Raw genomic sequence first — 4,972 nt, 5'->3', positions numbered from 1 at the left:
AGTCTGGAGTTTATCTGATTCTCCACTCCCGCCTGGTTAACATTACACCACTTGTGAATGTCCAAGTAAGCCAATGCTGGTTTTCAGAGGCCTGTTCATACTCGCAGCCGTGCTGTTTAATTGACAATTCACTCCACCCTGTTCAGCTCTTCATTGTCCCACCACACTACCAGCCTTCAGAAATCTTTGTTATCTCCACTACAGAATGTTCCATTCATTCACTGCGAATCTGGAATTCATCTGACTCTCAACTCCACGCAGGTTTTCATTACACCACTGTTGAATGTCCAAGTAACCCAATGCTGGTTTTCAGCGGCCTGTTCATATTCGCAGCCCTGCTGTTTACTTGGCTATCGATTCAAGCCTGGTCAGCTCTTCATTTTCCTGTCCACACAACACAGGCTTCAGAAATCATTGGAATCTCCTCTACAGAATGTTCCATTCATTCACTGCGAATGTGGAATTCAACTGACTCTCCACTCCATGCAGGTTTTCCTTACACCACTGATGAATGTCCAAGTAACCCAATGCTGGTTTTCAGCTGCATGTTCACACTCGCAGCCATGCTATACAATTGGCTTTCCACTAAATCCTGATTAGTTCTTGATTTTCCTTCCACACGACCCAGCCTTCAGAAATCATTGGAATCTCCACTAGAGAATGTTCCATTCATTCACTGCGAATCTGGAATTCCTCTGAACCTCCACTCCCGGCAGGTTTTCGTTACACCACTGTTGAATGTCCAAGTAACCCAATGTTTTAAGTGTTTTCTTCACAAGCGCAGTGGTGCTGTTCAATTGGCTATCCACTCAACCCTGGCCAGCTCTACATTTTCCTGTCCACACCACAGAGACTGGAGAAATCATTGTTATCTCCACTACAGAATGTTCCATTCATTCACAGCGAATCTGGAATTCATCTGAATCTCCACTCCCGGCAGGTTTTCGTGACACCACTGGTAAATATCCAAGTAAGCCAATGCTGGTTTTAAGTGGCCTGCTCATACTCTCAGCCGTGCTGTTCAATTTGCTATCCACTCAACCCTCTTCAGCTCCATTTTCCTGTCCACATAACCCAAACTTCAGAAACAATTGGTATCTCCTCCACAGAATGTTCCATTCATTGACTGCAAATCTGAAATTCATCTAATTCTCAACTCACGTCAGGTTTTCGTTACACCACTTGTGAATGTCCAATTAAGCCAAAGCTGGTTTTCAGTGGCCTGTTCTTACTACGAGACGTGCTGTTCATTTGGCTATCCATTCCACCCTGTTCAGCTCTACATTTTCGTGTCCACAAAACCCAGCCTTCAGAAATCATTGGAATCACCACTAGAGAATGTTCCATGCATTCACTGCGAATCTGGAATTCATCTGAATCTCCACTCCCGGCAGGTTTTCATTGCACCACTGCTGAATGTTCAAGTAACGCAATGATGGTTTTCAGCGGTCTATTCACACTCGAACCCGTGCTGTTCACGGTCTAGCGACTCAACACTGGTGAGTTCTTCTTTTTCCAGTTCAGACAATACAAACCTCAGAAACCATTGCAATCTACACTACAGAATGTTTCATTCATTCAGGCGAATCTTGAATTCATCTTGTTCTCCACTCCCAGCAGGTTTTCGTTTCACCACTGGTGAATGTCCAAGCAACCCAAGGCTGGTTTCAGCTGCGTGTTAACACTCGCAGCCGTGCTGTTCAATTGGCTATCCAGTGAACGCTGGTTAGCTCTTGATTTTCCTTCCACACACCGAGCCTTCAGAAATCATTCTTATCTCCACTTCAGAATGTTCCATTCGTTCCCTGCGAATCTGGAATTCCTCTGACTCTCCACACCAGGCAGATTTTCCTAACAACACTGGTGAATGACCAGGTAATCCAATGCTGGTTTTCAGCGGCTGTTCACACTCACAGCCTTGCTGTTCAATTGGCAATCCAGTCAAACCTAGTCAGCTCTTCATTTTCCTGTCCACACAACCCAGCGTTCAGAAATCATTGGAATCTCTACTACAGAAATTTCCATTCTTTCACTGTGAATCTGGAAATAATCTGAATCTGCATTCCAGGAAGGCTTTCGTTACACCACTGATGAATGTCCAAGTAATGCAATGCTGCTTCTTAGTGGTCTGTTCACACTCGAAACCGTGCTGTTCACTGGCTATCCACTCAACATTGGTCAGCTCTTCAATATCCTGTCCAGACTATCCAGATTTCTAAATCTTGGCAATCTCCACTACAGAATGTTCCATTCAATCACGCGAATCTGGAATTCATCAGAGTCTCCACTCCCGGCAGGTTTTCGTGACACCACTGGTATATGTCCAAGGAAGCCAATGCTGGTTTTAAGCCGCCTGCTTATACTCTCAGCCGTGCTGTTCAATTTGCTATCCACCCAACCCTATTCAGCTCTACATTTTCCTGTCCTCATAACCCAACCTTCAGAAATAATTGGTATCTCCTCCACAGAATGTTCCGTTCATTCACTGCGAATCTTAAATTCATCTGACTCTCAACTCCCGGCGGGTTATCGTTACACCACTTGTGAATGTCCAAGTAAGCCAATGCTGGTTTTCAGTGGCTTGTTCATACTAAGAGACGTGCTGTTCATTTGGCTATCCACTCCACCCTGTTCAGCTCTACATTTTCGTGTCCACAAAACCCAGCCTTCAGAAATCATTGGAATCACCACTAGAGAATGTTCCATTCATTCACTGCGAATCTGGAATTCATCTGAACCTCCACTCCTGGCAGGTTTTCGTTACGCCACTGGTGAATGTCCAAGAAACTCAATACTGGTTTTCAGAGGCATGTTCAACTCGCAGAAGTGCTGTTCAATGGGCTATCCACTCAATATTGGTCAGCTCTTCATTTTCCTCTCCACACAAACCAGCCTTCAGAAATCATTGGGATCTCCACTACAGACTGTTCCATTCATTCACTGCGATTCTGCAATTCATCTGACTCTCCGCTCCAGGCAGGTTTTCATTACAGCACTGGTGAATGACCAAGTAATCCAATGCTGGTTTTCAGCCGCCTTTTCACACTCGCAGTGTGCTGTTCAATTGTCTATCCACTCAAACCTGGTCAGCCTTTCATTTTCTTTTCCACAATATCAGACTTCAGAAATCATTGGAATCGCCAGTACAGAATCTTCCATTCATTCACTGCCAATCTGGAATTCATCTGAATCTGCACTCCAGGTAGGCTTTCATTACACCACTTATGAATGTCCAAGTAACACAATGCTGGTTTTCAGCGGTCTGTTCACAATCTAAGCCCTGCTTTTTACTGGGTATCCACACAACTGTGGTCAGCTCTTCATTTTCATGTCCAAACAATCCAGACTTGAGAAATCATTGCAATCTCCAGTACAGAATGTTCCATTCATTCACTGCGAATCTGGAATTCAACTGAATCTCCACTACCTGCAGATTTATCTTACACCACTTGTGAATGTCCAAGTAAAACAATGCTGGTTTTCAGAGGCCTGTTCATGTTCGCAGTCGTGCTGTTCAATTGGCTATCCACTCAACCTGTTTTGCTCCTCATTTTCCTGTGCACACAACCCAGCCTTCAGAAATCATTGTAATCTCCACTACAGGATGTTCCATTCATTCACTGGGAATCTGGAATTCATCTGAATCTGCACTCCACGCAGGCTTTCGTTACACCACTGCTGAAAGTCGAAGTAATGCAATACTGGTTTTCAGTGGTCTGTTCACATTCGAAGCCGAGGCTTTTTACAGGCTATCCACTCAACACTGGTCAGCTCTTCATTTTCGTGTCCCCACAATCCAGATTTCAGAAATCATTGCAATCTCCACTACAGAATGTTCCATTCATTCACTGCGAGTCTGGAGTTTATCTGATTCTCCACTCCCGCCTGGTTAACATTACACCACTTGTGAATGTCCAAGTAAGCCAATGCTGGTTTTCAGAGGCCTGTTCATACTCGCAGCCGTGCTGTTTAATTGACAATTCACTCCACCCTGTTCAGCTCTTCATTGTCCCACCACACTACCAGCCTTCAGAAATCTTTGTTATCTCCACTACAGAATGTTCCATTCATTCACTGCGAATCTGGAATTCATCTGACTCTCAACTCCACGCAGGTTTTCATTACACCACTGTTGAATGTCCAAGTAACCCAATGCTGGTTTTCAGCGGCCTGTTCATATTCGCAGCCCTGCTGTTTACTTGGCTATCGATTCAAGCCTGGTCAGCTCTTCATTTTCCTGTCCACACAACACAGGCTTCAGAAATCATTGGAATCTCCTCTACAGAATGTTCCATTCATTCACTGCGAATGTGGAATTCAACTGACTCTCCACTCCATGCAGGTTTTCCTTACACCACTGATGAATGTCCAAGTAACCCAATGCTGGTTTTCAGCTGCATGTTCACACTCGCAGCCATGCTATACAATTGGCTTTCCACTAAATCCTGATTAGTTCTTGATTTTCCTTCCACACGACCCAGCCTTCAGAAATCATTGGAATCTCCACTAGAGAATGTTCCATTCATTCACTGCGAATCTGGAATTCCTCTGAACCTCCACTCCCGGCAGGTTTTCGTTACACCACTGTTGAATGTCCAAGTAACCCAATGTTTTAAGTGTTTTCTTCACAAGCGCAGTGGTGCTGTTCAATTGGCTATCCACTCAACCCTGGCCAGCTCTACATTTTCCTGTCCACACCACAGAGACTGGAGAAATCATTGTTATCTCCACTACAGAATGTTCCATTCATTCACAGCGAATCTGGAATTCATCTGAATCTCCACTCCCGGCAGGTTTTCGTGACACCACTGGTAAATATCCAAGTAAGCCAATGCTGGTTTTAAGTGGCCTGCTCATACTCTCAGCCGTGCTGTTCAATTTGCTATCCACTCAACCCTCTTCAGCTCCATTTTCCTGTCCACATAACCCAAACTTCAGAAACAATTGGTATCTCCTCCACAGAATGTTCCAT

The sequence above is a fragment of the Sorex fumeus genome, unplaced genomic scaffold (assembly GCF_029834395.1).
Source record: "Sorex fumeus unplaced genomic scaffold, SorFum_2.1 ptg000114l, whole genome shotgun sequence".
NCBI classification, from domain to species: Eukaryota; Metazoa; Chordata; class Mammalia; order Eulipotyphla; family Soricidae; genus Sorex; species Sorex fumeus.
The sequence above is the reverse complement of the archived record's forward strand: the minus strand, read 5'-3'. Positions refer to the sequence as shown.